General features: G+C 40.9%; 1 protein-coding gene and 1 long non-coding RNA gene across 4 annotated transcripts in view; one reads left to right on the forward strand and one right to left on the reverse strand.

Moving 5' to 3' along the window:
- pkia (cAMP-dependent protein kinase inhibitor alpha) overlaps positions 1-8,963 on the reverse strand; it is a 116,194-nt gene extending 107,231 nt beyond the window's left edge. For 2 of the 3 annotated variants that reach the window (XM_073040090.1, XM_073040096.1), the window contains exon 1: positions 8,528-8,880. The gene's annotated coding sequence lies outside the window, so the exon portion shown is untranslated. Of the gene's footprint in view, positions 1-8,527 lie in introns of all 3 variants that reach the window. The other variant, XM_073040081.1, reaches the window with a different exon arrangement.
- Positions 8,964-9,172: 209 nt separating this feature from the next.
- LOC140730203 (uncharacterized) lies at positions 9,173-16,536 on the forward strand. The gene is made up of 3 exons (XR_012099543.1): positions 9,173-9,290; positions 13,882-13,996; positions 16,298-16,536. It is a non-coding gene; the product is annotated as an uncharacterized lncRNA (long non-coding RNA).
- Positions 16,537-17,649: the final 1,113 nt, after the last annotated feature.

Genomic DNA, 17,649 nt, shown 5'->3' on the forward strand with positions numbered 1-17,649 from the left:
TTTACACTGTTCTTCCCCCACCCCCCCCCCCAACACAAACAGTAAGCATTATTTTCTGATCTTCTGATGCGATGGTATTATCTATAAGGCCTTCGTGACATAAGGATTCCTGGCCAGGTTGGAGCCAGCTTCACTGAAGAAGTCAACATGATCCAATAAAGACAGGTGTTGTCTTTGCTGATGCGCTCACTGCTGCTGGAAATCCTTGGGCTTTTGAGTTCACTGCACAGTAGGGAGGCACAGCACCTTACCATATAGGCAACCAGGGTACAAGAGTCTGCATGTTCTCCCCGTGACTGGGTGGGTTTAATAGCATGCTCCGGTTTTCTCCCACAGTCCAAAGACATACCAGATGGTAGGTTAATTGATCATTGTAAATTGATCCCGTAATCAGGCCGCGATTAAATTGGGGGACTGCTGGGCACCATTGCTCGAGGGACTGACTCCGCACTGTATCTCAATAAATAAGTCAATGCAGAATCACAAACTTGCCCCTGTAGCGATGGCCATTAGAGCATTAAATCTGTACCAGTTCTAGATACCCCCAGAACAATTGAGCTTCACTCACTTCCTTGCCTTTTTCCCTTAAACAGTATGAATTATTTCCCTTTGGATGCTTATTCAGCTCAATTTTTAATACTACGTATAAATCTGCCTCTACTACTATCCCTGGCTGTGCATTCCAGACCCTAACTCCGTACTGCAGTTTAAAGCTTTTCCTCATGTCAACTTACATTCTTATGCCAATCAGCTTCAATCAATATTCCATTTTCTAGACTTTAATTAACACTATTTAATTTATAAATACTCCAGACCCATGCAATTGCACAATGGGCTCCTCCAGCTGCTGAATATTCCTATTGATAGCTATTATTTCCAATCAATTGAGTCTGCAAGTTGCTTACTATACTTTTTCCTGAAACACTGCCACTTGTACTCTGGTACTTTGGATGCAAAGCTCATTCAGGGTTCTTGACATCTAACTCACAATATATACAACATTCTCACTGCTTTATTGTTCTTTAACATCATTCTGTCTCTTAACAGTTTGCTTTGTAGAAATGTGGTATTCCTTACAACATCACCTGCAGGAAGTGTCGGTCTTCCTTATCACATGGTTAGCCTCTGCTAACCAGGCCATTGACAGAAGAGGGAAGGACGTTAATTGTATTCATGCTACAAAAAGAACCCTATAGTATATTTACCTGGCAATAAACTTAAAAGTCAAAAATTGCTGCTTATTGATGGATGAATATTTAATATACATTTCTGTTATGATACAGATTACAAGTCATTTAATATTAATTTAAAATCACCACTAAATATGGACACAGGAATACCAAAACTATAATGCACTAAAAGTACTTGGCAATTACTACAGAATGAATTACTTAAAATTTGTTTAATATGTATACATAAAAACCACAAACAATTTTACATGATTCTAATACAGTAAAATTATAATGGGAGTTTTTATTTTTGTAGAGTATTTCATTTTTTATGCTGTACAATTAATGGTTTTAGTCTGAAGTGCTTAAAGCAGCAGTACATGTAACAAACAGGTTAAAATCTTTATTTCAAATAATCTTGAGAAGGAGGTACAGGGTTGCAATTGTGGAAACAACAATAACAATTTTACACTTTTTAAAAAAAAGAATAGATCAATAGTTTTAAATTCCTTAGGTAGGTAGTTGGTATACACAAAATATTTGCTGGATTTATTCAGTAAAAATGTATGCTCTTTAAGTAGCATTAAAGGAACATCCTGAAAGGGAAACACTAATCATGTCAGGAACGTGATTTCTATCTTTTGAAGTATTAAGATGGCTGTGATGAGAGACTAAATTTCCATTTTCACTGAAACCAAACAAATCTCAACTATGAAATACTGAATTATTCTTATTTTTCAAAGGAATTAACAGCTAATCCTCTTTCTGCATAGCTCTTAATTCTGTTTGGATTCACAATTGGTATTCAGTTGCTCATGAGAAGATCTCTGTCAGGGATTTCTTGCCAAGTATTGCCCCCCAGAGATGCAATTGTTTTTTTTTTAATCTTTGAAGTGCTTGACACGTCTATTAAGAAAAGTATTTCCCCCCCCTGTAATGGTGCTGGGCTCTCTGGTTCTGTCTAACACTTGAAGTATAAACATGTGATTAAAACAGAAAGAGCTGGAAATTCTCAATAGGCCAAGTGATATCTACAGAGAGAAAAATAGTACAAACATTTCAGACATGACTTTTCTTCAGAACTGGCAAATGGAGTATCTACAGTAGTTTTAATTCTGGAATAAGTGTGGTTAGAATCAAGATTGGTATTTTGTATGTTGATATGAAAAGCCAGTTCATTTGGGTTCTCAGAACATTCCCATCGGTTCAACTCACCCATTAATATTCTTCAAACGTCTGTTCCCTCATCCAGCCATAAACTTTCAGTTCCCTCCCACCCACTCACACTAGTAGTTATGCTCAGTGGCCATGCTTAAAGTATGGAAAGAATCGAGAGGAGTCGGGAAAAACTCACAGGTCTCTGGATGAATGTGCAAGTTCTACACAGTCAGCAGTCAAGTCAGAATCAAACCCCCGTGTCTGGAGCTGTGCCATTGCAGCTCTATCTGCTGCAGTGCTGTGTGACCATTAGTCATTTTAACTTGCACCAATTTGGTTTGGTGTTTGTAACTTATTATCATTTCATAGGCTATAATTGCTATGGAAACACAAGGCACATACTTCATATTGTTAGAGGCAGGTTAGTTTTCTGTCACCAGACTACCCAAATGATTTTTAGACACCCTGCACATCGCTGTTTGCTCTCTCACTAATTTCAGGAATTCATTATTGCACACAGTTCCAACAATTACTCATTCAAATCACACTGAGTTATTATCAAAAGCATAAGTGCATTTGGCGTTTATGTGCATTACAACTTTAATTGTAATGCTACAACTCCACTTCAACCAGGACATCAGAAAAACTTTATATATTAAATAGCTGTGAAAGACATAGATTGTACAGAACCATAAATTATTTATTGACAACATTTCTAAATTGGTATGGTAGTGCAATGATTAACTTACTGGTTTGGGATGCAGAGCCCTGTCTACCACTCTGGAGTCTAGACTTTCAATCCTACCAGGGTAACTCAGCAATTTAAATCAAATGAATTAAAGAATTTAGGAATAAAAAAGTATATATTTGTTGGTGATGATGATATTACTGGATTATTGAAGGAATCCTTCCAGTGCACTGTTGTCTTTCAGGGCAGGAAGTCTACCATCTTCACGCCGGTCTGACCTACAAATCATCCCAGATCCACAGCCACTACCCATCTGAACTAAAGAAGATAGCATTGAAAATATTCAACAGGACAGGCAGCATCGATTGAAAGAGAACAAAGCCAACATTCAGATCAATGTCCTGTTAGAACTGAGTAGATGCTGGCCAAACTGGCAATGCCTGCCCTTGCTGAATCATCGCCTTCTGTGAAATTCTGTCAATATGCTGAAGAAAGCAGCAGTATCAAAAATTTTTTTTTTGAGAAAACATAACTGAATCTGCTCATCTCTGATCAGCTGCACATCACAGATGTCTCCTGTCAAACTAAAGAACATAAATGTCTGTGTTAATTTTAAGTTTTTTATCCTGTAAATATTCTGATCTATTCCTAACCAGTTACCCAACTATTATTGAACAAAGTCACATTTTATCAGTAGTCATGTTCGTTTCACAGGCACTTCTTCTGGCTTTTAGCTTCAAGTTTATTGTCTGTGGATTCACGTACTTCTTAATTTTGCATGACAAGCTAATGTCCCTGAACCAAAGTGCTGACTATCCATTTGCCACTGCAGCTGCTAACTGATCTGTTGAGTTCCTCCAACAGTTTATTTTGCTTTGCTGGAGATTCCAGAATCGACAGTCTCTTGTATCTTACTCTTTTCAAGCTAGTAAGTTTATCTGCATTATTGTCTTTCAATACAATAAAAAAGAACTCCTTTTTAGTCTTATTTTCAAGTAACTGCAGGTTGTGGCCACTTACATGGAAATAGATTTCATCAGATCAGCAAGCTGTGCCTCTACGTGATCTAAAATGAACCCCTCTGACTTGGTTCGTGATTGTGAAAACTAGACTAGAGCATCGATACGCCTGTTGGGAGATGCCTTTTAAGGTTACAGCTCCATCTCACTGCAGCTATTTATCAGTTCATGACTTTGCCAAGCCTCTAACTGATTCCATCCCCAACATTACTCCAATCTAAATTTGAGGAATTAAAGATTAGCTTTATTTGTCACATGTACATTGAAACATGCTGATTGCATCAAATCATCGTCGATTGTTCTGGGCAAACTGCAAGTGTTGCCCTGCTTCTGGTGCCAACATAGCATGCCCATAACTCAGTAACCTTGACCCGAATGTGGGAGGAAAATGGAGAACCCGGAGGAAACATACACAATCACAGGGAGAACGTACGAATTCCTGACAGACAACAGTGGGATTTTATTGCTTGCGCACTGTAAAGTACTGCGCTAACCGCTAAGTTACCATGCTGCCCAGAACCTTAGGCTCATGCCCTGTCCCCAGTAACTGAACCGTGAGCTTACCCACCTCTCATCACCATTATCATTACAAACCAAAAGACCCTCAGTAACATTCATCATCTCTCTGACTCCAACGTGGCTTCCTCTACCAGCTCTGCATTGTTGGAGCTAGTAGAGGAGAGGACTTCATGTTTATCTTCATCCACAAGGAAGTTCTGTTGTGGATGGGAGGGGAAGAGAAACCACACATGAACAATGCGATTTCTTTTCCCTGACAGATCAATGCACACCAGCAGCTAAACAAATCTTTAGAGGTGCAACATTATTCTTAGATCAATGCCAAATAAGGTAGATGCCCAAATTTACACACATTAATCTATATGCCATTACTATTGAGTTGCACAGGATTAAAATAACCTGTGTTAGGTTATAATTGGATGCATTGCAACATCATGTGAAGCACTGCAGTGGGTGAGAAGAAGATGCTGTATAGGTTGGTTGCAGCTTTGTATGCTGATATTATACTGATGGAGGAGAGGACAGTTGCTTTGCCTTTCAAAGATGGGTGGTGGGTTGGGGGCAGTGGTAAGGATTTGTACGTCAGCAGAGTGGGGAAGCTGGGCTTGGAATTGTGGGCTATTTAGAGTACTGGTGCAAATTTGAGATCTGTCTAATAGCAGGGTCTTGTTAGAGGTGTCAAGGCTAATCTGTTGAGCATTGGGGATGGTCTCTGGGGATTAAGTGCACTGTCCTTTTTCTAACTGGCAATCCAGCTTCTTGGAGCAACAGTGCTTCATAGCTCCAGGAAGCCAAGACGTTATAATCCTGACCTCAACTACTATCTGACTGGGGCCTGCACGTTTATCTCCATGAACCCAGGGGCTTCATCTGAGTGCTTCAGTTTCCTCATACACCCCCAGGATCTGCTATTAGCTGAAATATCTGGTATAGCTTTTCATTTAAACTAAGAATCAAAAAATACAAAAAATACAGATGGTGAAAACCTGTGATACAAAGAACGTTGGCAAGTGGTAAACCTTTCTACCATTTATGCTTTATCATGCATTGAGCTTCTTATGGTTTGGTTTCAGCAACAAATATGTTATATTTGAAATACTTCTCATGCTTCCTGCAAAATAATTAATACCAAGCATAACAGGAGTGGCAATATACTCAATCCGTATCAATGAAAAAGCTGGGATTCTGGAATAGACCTTTCTGCAAGTCAACAAATTTTCACTTTCACACATTGCCTTCAATTACCAAACCAGCTGCAAGAGTCAATTTAACACCAAGTTCTTGAGCCCTAAATGTCCTTCAACCATCTTTTGGATGAGGTGTCAAATTGCAGTCTAGATTTATTTTTCTAATGGTTCAGACAAACATCATGATCACTTATCACTATTCAGAAGGGGATTTCCCATCTTGTGCTGGCCAACATTCCTCCCTCAATCTGATTCAGCAAAAACAGATCAACCGTTCAGGTATCAGGTTGCGAGCGTTTCGCAGGAGGCATTTGCCTGTATAACAATCATGGTACTATTTTTGTTATTGAAAATTACCTTCTTGTACTTAGAAAAATGCAAGTAAATTACAGTAATGGCAGCTAATTATACTGATCAAATCCCCTCAGTTGTGCAATATTAGTCCATTTCTGCTGCTGCTGCACAAGTCTAGGTGCCCTGGAAGTGATTTCTTAAATTACAACATTTCCCCTTGGCTTCATGACTAAAAACTCAATGTCCAATAAAAAATATTTTTCCTGGTTAAAGCTCAGCACTGTTATATAAACCTATCAAAACAGTTAAATTATAACAACACAATTGTGAAAGGCTGGGTTGTATTTGCTCAAGATTAGTAAAGATTAAGGGGTGATTTTACTTGGAATATGAAGAACTAAAGGAAAATAATGAACAAGAGAACATAAATATAGGATTGGTTTCAGGAAGCAGCATTCCATATAAGGTGTCACAGAAATAAAGATATGGATGCTGGGTCAAGTGGAGCTAGCAAGATTTGAGGTGGAGATTGACTGTTATGAATTCCATAGGATCGAACCTAAACAAAACCGAGGCAGTGAGACAGGATTGAGCTACACGCAGAAGAATGGGGTTGATAGGGAGAATAAATCTGCCATGATGAAATAGCAGAGCAGACCTGATGGGCTGAATGGCCTAATCCTGCTCCCATGTCTTATGGTCTTATCCTGCTGAATGGCTGAGGAGGGTTGACAGACTGAATGGTTCATATGGGTTCATTTGCACTTTGTATTGCTTGACTCACATCCCATTTCTTTACAAATGGTGAGACTTATTTGCTAATCCAGCATCCGCACACATAGGAAACATTCTGCTTTATGTGAGTTTATATTTTGTTACAAATCAAGAGTTTCCCTGTTTGAATAGGTGAGTGGCACCTATTAGGTAGAGGAGTGGAACCCAGTCTGGTCACCTGCAGCTGTAGCCCATCCATCTCAAGGTTCGACACATGCATTCAGAGATGCTCTTCTGCACACTACTGTTATAATGTGTGGTCGTCTGAGTTACTGTCACCTTCCTGTCAGGTTGAACCAATCTGGCCATTCTCCTCCGACTTCTCTCATTAACAAGGCACTTTGATCCACAGAATGCCACTTGCTGTGTGTATTTTGTTTTCCACACCATTCCCTGTAAACTCTAGAGAAGGGGTTCTCAACCTTTTTTTTATTCCATTAAGCAAAAGGTCTGTGGACCCCAGTTGGGAACCCCTGCTGGAGACTGCTGTGCATGAAAATTCCAAGAGATCAACAGTTTCTGATATACTAAAACCACCCCATCTGGCACCAACAATCATTCCACAATCTAAGTCACTTAGATCACATTCTGCTGTTTGGTCTGAACAACAAGTGTATATCTTGACTATGTCTGCATGCTTTTATGCATTGAGTTACTGCCACATGGTGTATTAATGAGCAGGTGTACCAGTGTACCTAATAAAGTGGCCACAGAGTGCACATGACCCTCTGTTCCAGAAAGAATATTCATTTCATTCAGAATGTCAGCCAAGATTTTTCAATATTCTGCCCAGTCATAATCTTGTAGAAACTGCGGTGAACTCAGCTAACCATGGAGTCACATTGACAGAAAATAGTTAGATAAGCAGCAAACTGGCTAAACATTTGTAGGAGCTTAACCCTGTAGCACAGCACACCAAACATTCTATCACAAGTTCTAGAAACCCATTAGATCACTAGTTATTTTCAGAACAATCCAATTTACAGTAGCAACTACTATAACCATTGTTACAATAAAACATTTTTATTGATATTTTATGTTATGCTCCCTGCTAACAATTTATCTTCACCATTTTTGCACACATTTTGAAATACTGGAAACCTCATATTAGGCAGGGCAAATCTCACCAATTTGACAATTAACAGTTGGAAGCGATGTTACATTTATTAGCGCTATACTAGCTCCCAGAAATAACACATGGTATAAACTGTAACTGAAAGTCTTACACGGTTTTATGTCCGGCTTATTTGGCTAAACACCCAGCTTTGTGTAGTTGAAGAGGGAGAAAATATGGCAACATCAAAATGTATGCTACCCATCGTGTGATGCGTTTACCTAAGCAGAGAGCTGACATTACAAAAAAAAAGTAAATGCATTCGAGACACTGAAAGCTCGTGACACACTAAGCTTCCATAGTAAAGAAGCCTTTCTATTCTAAATTTCTAAAATGCGATATCTCAGACCAGTTCCCCGACACTCTTTGTGCTATGAAACAATAGCCTGCTCACCAGATGTTCTGCTGCAAAACCACGCCTTTAAATTCGCCCAAAATTCCTATAGAACCAACGATGTCCTTTACAAAAAAAAACCCAGGAAATAATGACAAAATGTAATGCGAACGCACTGAATTCTTGCTTCGTTAAAACTGCCGCTTAAAAGTATCTGCATTCAATTCCTGAAAGGCAAAAAAATGTTGTTTAAAATTATAAACTCACTCACCCCTCTTTGAAAAAGGTTAAATACGCAGGTGGATTAAACCATTCCGGATATTTTGTTGACCTGAAAGTCAGCTGCTGTCGAGCTCTGCTATTGCATCTCTTCGCCGTGTTTGGTAATCCAGGGAAGCGGGGCTGTGGGCAGCTGCAAACTGGTTAGCTGCATGACATCAAGTGGGATTCAACCACTCCTCTAGACACTGGGGTTCTCCTCGGCTCTCGCACAATGCAACTCATTATCATTCGAGAGCTGCTACAGCTACTGCGGGTTAGGGGCAGAATTCTACTTTTCGTGTGCTCTCCCTTCTTATTTTTCAGTATGCTGAATGCGTTTTTTTCTCCCTTTTATTGCACTGGCTTGCTCTCTTTCCTCATCGTTCTCTTTCCCTAATGCGACCGGCCGCGTGAAATCTCTTGCACTTTGTTGGACGAATAAAGGAAGAGATCTGGTGGCATAAAATGAACGAAACCGTTGCACGACGGCTGATTAAGAGAGGATATTTCACTTTAGTGAAGAGTTTAACAAATTAGCACCTCTCCTATTTGACTGTCCCTCCTGAATGGACAGCCAGCGCAGTGAGCCCCTGTGGCCGTTCCCCTCAATTAGAAGTAGTATATCGATTTGGGGTGGGTGGGATAAAGCCACGCTGAGTCTGGCTCTGTGGCTCAAAAGGGAAGGGGGAAGAAGAGGACTGCTTGTAGTGATGGGGGAATTTCACAGAGGAGCAGGCAGGAGATCCAGTGGACGTGGAAGAAACGCGCGGATGGTATGTTGCCTCCGAGGTGCCAGGGTCAGAGATCGGGTCCACAGCTTTCTAAAGGGGGAGGGCAAGCAGCCAGGAGTCGTCGTACATATCGGTACCGACGACATAGGTGAAGGGGCGAGGTCCTGAAGAGAGAATATAGGGAGTTGGGCACAGAGCTGAAGAGCTGGACCTCGAGGGTGGTAATTTCTGGATTGCTGCCCGTGCTGCGCGCCAGTGAGGGTAAAAATAGATGAAGTGGTAGATTAATGCGTTTCTGAGCAATTGGTGCAGGGGGCAGTGTTTCAGATTTTTGGATCATTGGGATCCTTTGGGAAGGTATGACCTTTACAGAAACGACAGGAGCAGTATTCTTGCGGGCATGTTTGCTAGAGCTGTTGGGGAGGTTTTAAACTAATTTGGCAGAATGATGGGAACCGGAGTGATAGGGCTGAGGACTGGGTAGTTGGTATACAAGTGGATGCAGTGTATAGTGAGACTGAGGAAGAACAGGCAGATGACAGGGCAAAACTGCGGTCAGTGGGATGTTAAAGTATAATATGGGGGCAAAATCAAAAATGTGTGTTGAAGACGGGACTCAAGGTTTTGTACTTGAATACGCACAGTATGCAGAGTAAGGTAGATGATCTCGTAGCACGGTTAGAGATTGGCAGGTATGATATAGGCATCACCCAGTCGTGGTTGAAAGAAGATTATTGTTGGGAGCTTGACATCCAAGGATACAGATTGTATCAAAAGGACAGGCAGATAGTGACAGAGGGAGTGGGCTGGCTCTGTTGGTAAAAAATGAAATCAAATTCCAGTGAGTGACATTGGATCGGAAGATATAGAATCTTTGTGGTAGGGTTAAGAAACGGCAAGGGTAAAAAGAGACAAATGGGAGTTATATACAGTCCTGCAAACAGTAGCTGGGATAAAGAGATTATGGAGGCATTAGTAATGATCCTTCAAGATCACTAGATTCTGGAGTGGTTCCAGAGGACTGGAAAATTGCAAACCTCACTTCTCTCTTTAAGGGAGGCAGGAGAAAATAAATCATAAGCAGTTAGCCTGATTTCAATGGTTGGGAAGATGATAGAGTCCATTATTAAGGATGTGGTTTTGGTGTACTTGGAGGCATATGATTAAGTGGGCCGAAGTCAGCATGGTTTCCTTAAGGGGATATTGTGCCTGAGAAATCTGTTGGAATACTTTGAAACAGGCAGGATAGACAAAGAAAATTCAGTGGATGATGTTCTCTTGGATTTTCAGAAGGTGTAGAATGTGAGGCTGCTTAACAATGTAAGAGGTAAAATACCGGCATGAATAGAAGATTGGCTGACTGGCAGGAGGAAAAGAGGGGGAATAAAGGGGTCCTTTTCTGGTTGGCTGTGGTGGCTAGAGGTATTTGTGGGGATCTTTTCACATTATATGTCAACAATTTGGCTGACATATGTGATGGCTCTGTGGCCAAGTTTGCAGACAATACAAAGATTGGTGGAGAGGCAGATAGTGTTAAGGAAGCAGGCTTCTGCAAAAGGACTTGGACAGATTGGGAGAATGACATTGAAGTGGCAAATGGAATATAGTGTAGGGAAGGGCACTTATTGATGCACTCTGGTAGAAGAAATAAGGGCATAGACTATTTTCTAAACAGGGAGAAAGTTCAAAAATCAGAGGTGCAAAGGGACTTGGGAGTCTTTGTGCAGGATTCCCTAAAGGTTAACTTGCAGGCTGGAATCAGTGGTAAGGAAGGCAAATACAATGTTAACTTTTATTTGCTATATAGGAATACAATATAAGAGTAAGGATGTAATGCTGAGGCTTTATAAGGCATTGGTCAGACTGCACTTGGAATATTGTGAGCTAAGAAAAGGCATGCTGGAATTGGAAAAAATCCAGAAGAGGTTCATGACAATGATTCCGGAAATGAATGGGTTAATGTTAGAGGAGCATTTATTTAGCCAGATGGTGGTAGAATTCATTACCACAGCCAACTGTGGAGTCCAAGTTAATGGATATATTTAAAGCAGAGGTTAATGGGATCTTGATTAGTCAGGGCATTACAGGGAGAAGGCAGGAGAATGGGGATAATAAATCAGCAATGGTGGACAGGTAGAGCAGACTCAATGGGCTGAATGGCCTAATTCTGCTCCTATGGGTACAAATGATAATAGGAGATAGAAAGGGCAATATAATTAAAATCATGTTGGTGCTAGATCCCAAGAGAGGAAATTTGTAGAATGCATATGAGATGGCTTTTTAGAGCAGCTTCTGGTTGAGCCCACTAGGGAAAAGGCAATTCTGGGTAGGATGTGTGTAATGAACCAGATTTGATTAGGGAGTTTAAGGTAAAGAAATCAGTAGGAGGCATTCATTATGACATGACAGAATTCTCCGTGCAAGTTAAAAGAGGGGAGGTAAAGTCAGAAATATCAATATTACAATGGAGGAAAGGCATGAGAGAGGAGCTGGCCAAAGTTGATTGGGAGGGGAGACTAGCAGGAATGAATGCTGAGCAGCAATGGCTGGAATTTCTGGGAGCAACTCAGAAGTCAAAGACAGTATAAAAAGAAAAAGACACTGCATATAATATTGCAAAAATTAGTAGGAAGTTGGAGGATTGGGAAAAACCAATAGAAGGCAACTAAAATGCTATAAGAAGAGAAAATTGAAATATGAATGCAAGCTAGCCTATAATATAAAAGAGGTTACCAAATCCAGATGTCTCTTTCACATAGACAGAATCTCCATAAGACATAGGAGCAGAATTAGCCCATTTGGCCCATTGTCCGCTCTGCCATTTCATTGTGGCTGATTTATTTTCTGCAGTCTCAGGCCTTCTCTCCGTAACCTCTGACTCCCTTATTAATCAAGAACCTATCAACTTCTGTTTTAAATATACCAAATGACAACCTCCATAGCAGTCTGTGGCAATGAATTCCACAGATTCACCACCTTCTGGCTGAAGAAATTCATCCTCATCTCTGTTCTAAAGGGACGCCCTTCTATTCTGATGCTGACCCCTCTGGTCCTAGACACTAGACACCCCCGCTATAGAAAGCATTTTCTCTATGTCCACTCTTTTAATATTAATAGGTTTCAGTGAGATTTACCTCCTTCTCCCCATTCATCTAAACTCCAGCAAGCACAGGCCTAGAGCCAAATACATTAACCCTTTCATTCCTGGAATCATTCTTGTGAACTTCTGCATCCTCTCCAATGCCAGCTCATCCATCTATGCTATATTTTATAATCCAAATGTCACTTCTTTGTCCATTCTCATAATCAGTCTAAGTCCATCTGCAGACTCCCTGCTTCCTCAACACTATCTGGCCTCCACCTATCTTTGTATCATCTGCAAATTGGCCACAAAGCTATTGATTCAGTCAAACAAATCTTTGACATATAAATGTGAAAAGAAGTGGTCCGAACACTGACCCCTCCTGAACACTACTAGTCACTGGCAATCAGGCAGAAATTCCACAGATTCACCACCCTCTAGCTGGTGAAATTGGTCTTCATCTCAGTTTTAAACTGATATAATAATATTGTGACGCTGGGGCCTGGAATTCTCCTATAAAGGAAACATCCTCTTTGAATCCATTCTATCCAAAGTATTAAGTATCCAGTAGTTTTCAATAAGATTCTCCTCATCTTTCTCAAGTATTATAGAAACATAGAAAAACCTACAGCACAATACAGGCCCTTCGGCCCACAAAGTTGTGCTGAACATGTCCCTACCTTAGAAATTACTAGGGTTACCCATAGCCCTCTATTTTTCTGAGCTCCATGTACCTATCCAAAAGTCTCTTAAAAGACCCTATCGTATCCGCCTCTACCACCGTTGCTGGCAGCCCATTCCACACACTCACCACTCTCTGTGTAAAAAAAACTTACCCCTGTCATCTCCTCCGTACCTACTCCCAATCACCTTAAACCTGTGCCCACTGGTGGCAACCATTTCAGCCCTGGGAAAAAGCCTCTGACTATCCTCATGATCAATACCTCTCATCATCTTATACACCTCTATCAGGTTATCTCTTATCCTCCGTTGCTCCCAGGAGAAAAGGCCAAGTTCACTCAACCTGTTTTCATAAGGCATGCTCCCCAATCCAGGCAATATTCTGGTAAGTCTGCTCTGCACCCTTTCTATGGTTTCCACAGCCTTCTTGTAGTTAGGTGACCAGAACTGAGCACAGTATTCCAAGTGGGGTCTGACCAGGGTCCTACATAGCTGCAACATTACCTTTCAGCTCCTAAATTCAATTCCACGATTGATGAAGGCCAATACACCATACACCTTCTTAACCACACAGTCAACCTGCTCAGTTGCTTTGAGTGTCCTATGGACTCGGACCCCAAGATCCCTCTGATCCTCCACACTGCCAAGAGTCTTACCATTAATACTATATTCTGCCATCATATTTGACCTACCAAAATGAACCACCTCACAGTTATCTGGGTTGAACTCCATCTGCCACTTCTCAGCCCAGTTTTGCATCCTATCAAGGTCGCGCTGTAAACTCTGACAGCCCTCCACACTATCCACAACACCCCCAACATTTGTGTCATCAGCAAACTTACTAACCCATCCCTCCACTTTCTCATCCAGGTCATTTATAAAACTCACGAAGAGAAGGGGGTCCCAGAACAGATCCCTGAGGCACTCCACTGGTGACCGACTTCCATGCAGAATATAACATGTCTACAACCACATGCCTTCTGTGGTAAGTATTGTCCCAGTCTCATCAAACATTACTCATACATTAAGACTTTTCATTCCTGGAATCATTCTTGAGAACCTCCTCTGGACATTGTCCAAGTCCTTCCTTATGTACGGACCACAAAACTGCCTGCAATATTTCAAAAGAGGTCCCACCAATGTCTTTTAAAGCCTCAGCAGTACATCCTTGCTTTTATATTCTAGTCCTCACAAAATAAATCTAACAAATCAACACATACAAACAAACTGGATGAACTCAGCAGGTCAGGCAACATCGTTGACTGCTCATTTCAACGGATGCTGCCTGACCTGCTGAGTTCATCCAGCTTGTTTGTATGTGTTGATTTGACCACAGCATCTGCAGTATACTTTGTGTTTGAAATCTAACAATTGCATCTGCTTTCTTTGCTAGTGACTTAACCTGAAAATTAATTTTGAAGGGATCTTGAGCTAAGACTCCCAAGTTCCTTTGTACATCTGGTTTCTAAATTCTCATCCCATTTTGAAAATAGTCTACCTTTTCTCTTCCTACCAAAGTGCATAGCCCCACTCTTACCTATGCTGTAGTCCATCTGCCTCTTCTTTGCTCACTTCCCCAAACTGTCCAAATTCTTCTGCAGATTCCGTGCCTCCACAGCGCTATCTGTTCCTCTACCTACCTTTGTATCAACTGCAGACTTGTCTAAAATGCCCTCAGTTCTTTCATGTAGGCAAAGAGCTAAATTTTCAGATGAGGTGCAGGTGGCTGTCTTGTCATCGAGGCAGCACTGATCTAGAATGGGATCAGGGAATGGAATTAAGGAATGTTTAATTGTTAGAGACATACTGCAGCTGGCACAATGGAGGTGCTGTGAATGATGGAAGGCAGCCAACGCAATGTATCCCAGCAGGTTCTTCAGGGTAGGTCCCTAAACCTAATTATTACCAGCAATTTCAATGAGTCATAAAGCACTGCAGCACCTTTGGCTCATCTAGCACATGCCGAACCATTAATCTGCCTGGTCCCATTGACCTGAACCCAAACCATAGCCCTCCATACCCCTGTCATCCAAATACCTATCCAAATTTCTCTCAAATGTTGAAATCAAACCCACACCCACCACTTACACTGGCAGCTTGTTCCACACTCTCACCATCCTCTGAGTGAAGCCATTCCCCCCTCATGCTCCCCTTAAAACTTCCAACTTTAATCCATGGCCTCTAGTAGTCTCACCCAACTGCAGTGGAAAAAGCCTGCTCACATTTACCCTGTCTATACCACTCATAATTTTGTACATCTCTATCAAATCTCTCAATCTCCTATGTTCTAGGAAAAAATGTTCTGACCTATTCAACCTTCACTTATAACTCAGGTCCTCAAGCCCTGACAACATCCTTGTAAATTTCTCTGCACTCTTTCAATCCTACCTGTAGGTAAATGACAAAAACTGCACACAATACTCCAAATTAGGCCTCACCAAGGTCTTATATACATAGTTTCAACATAATATCCCAACTCCAGTACAGTACTCAATACTTTGATATATAAAGGTCAATCTGCCAAAAATATCACCAGAGATTTTCCCTTCAACAGAAAATCATACTACTCCCTGGCTGAGAACATTGACTGTTCTTCATTAACAGTAGGGTAACAACTAAAAACTCCTTATAAACAATATGCCACATGAACTGGAGCTATTCAATAGTGCACATTACCACCACCATTAGAAATGCTGAGAGGGTGCTCGACATCCAATGAAAGAATACATTGCAAAAATAAATACAGCAACTCCTACATCTCATGAAATCTTTTGATAGAAAGGAGTGCAGCTACTCATGGCATTGCAATGTGTTGGAGGGATTTGGAAATGCAGGCAATGTAGGTGAATAGATAATTATTCCTTGTGTAATATCATTAGAATTATTCAAATTGCCTTTAAATTAATACAAATAGGGAGTAAAATGTTATTCATAGGTTTATCATTTATCATTTTAATTTTAGAAAAGAATGTGTATTTATTTATCTATTTCATTCACAATTAAACTATAATCAAGGGTTTAATGGATATACATTTTTGTTTTAATGCAATGGTATAAATTTACACTAACGCCATCTTGTGGTTATTTATACAAAATTTTAATATGGCCTCACATGATATTCCTCTTTCTAATGTTTGTCTGATATCATTGTGTATTATGTATTCAACCAACAATTTAATACATATTCTTAGTACCCTGAGAATACAAATTGCGCTGAAACATTTGTTAGAACTAGTAAACTCTTAACTAATTTTGCACAGATCTACATTTCCTGTTTCTTTTCCAGTTATTTCACACGTGCAAGGAACAAATCTGAGCACCCTCACAGGCTATCTCATCCACTTCCTTCTTGAGCTGAATGTCCTGAAGATTTTCACTTGATTTTGTGCAGTAGTATCATGGCAGATATTGAGACAACACCTGTCAAAGTCGAGGGCCAGACAAGTCGTCACTTGTGGCAGGGCTTACCTGCTATAACGGATTAAACAAATCAGAATCAAAATCAGGTTTATTGTCACTGACATACAGTACGTTGTGAAATTTGTTGTTTTGCAGCCTGCAATACAGTGCAATACATAAAAAAATGCTATAAATTACCATGTTCTTAATACTCTTCTTTAGCCAGAGAGTGGTGAACGTGTGGAATTCGTAGCCCCAGGTGGCTGTGGAGGACCAACCAGTCATTGGGTGTACTTAAGGCAGAAACGGATAGATTCTTGATCAGTCAGGGCTTGAAGAGTTGTGGGCAGAAGGCAGGAGATTGGGGCTGAGAGGGAAATTGATCAGCCATGATGAAATGGTGGAACAAACCCAATTCTGAAGGATGGGGGGGGGGTGGAATCTCATTGAAACCTTTCAAATGTTCAAAGGCCTAGACAGAGTAGATGTGGAAAGGATGTTTCCCATGGTGGGGGAGTCTAGGACAAGAGGGCACAGCCTCAGGATAGAGTGACTCCCTTTCATAACAGAGATGCAGAGAAACCTCTTTAGCCAAAGGGTGCTGAATTTGTCGACACATGCAGCTGTGGAGGCCAGGTCGTTTGGCGTATTTAAGGCAGAGATTGATAGGTTCTTGATTGGACATGGCATCAAAGGTTACAGGGCGAAGGCCGGGAACTGGGGTTGAGGAGGAGAAAAAAAAGAATCAGCTATGATTGAATGGTTGAGCAGACTCGATGGGCCAGATGGCCTAATTCTGCTCCTATATCTTATGTTCTTAATAAGAAATATATGTTAAAAATAAGCAGGTAGTGCAAAAATTGTGAGTTAGTGTTCATTGGCTGTTCTTAAATGTAATGGAGGAAGCTGCTTCTAAAACATTGAGTATGTGTCTTCAGGATCCTGTACTTCCTCCCTGATGGTGGAAGTGGTCATGTCCTCGATGGTGTGCATTCTTCATGATGGTTGCCGCATTTTTGAGGCATTGCCTTTTGAAGATGTCCTCAATGGTGGGAAGCCTAGCGCCCATGATGGAGCAGGCTGAGTTTACAAGCCTCTTCAGCTTTTTCAGATCCTGTACAGTGGCCCCTCCATACCAGACTGTAACGCAACCAGTTAGAATGCTCTCCACGAGATACCAGTAGAAATTTGCTGGAGCCTTTGGTGACATTATCTGCTGGCAAGCCTTCTTTGCAATAG

Source organism: Hemitrygon akajei, chromosome 1, assembly GCF_048418815.1.
Source record: "Hemitrygon akajei chromosome 1, sHemAka1.3, whole genome shotgun sequence".
Taxonomy (NCBI): Eukaryota; Metazoa; Chordata; class Chondrichthyes; order Myliobatiformes; family Dasyatidae; genus Hemitrygon; species Hemitrygon akajei.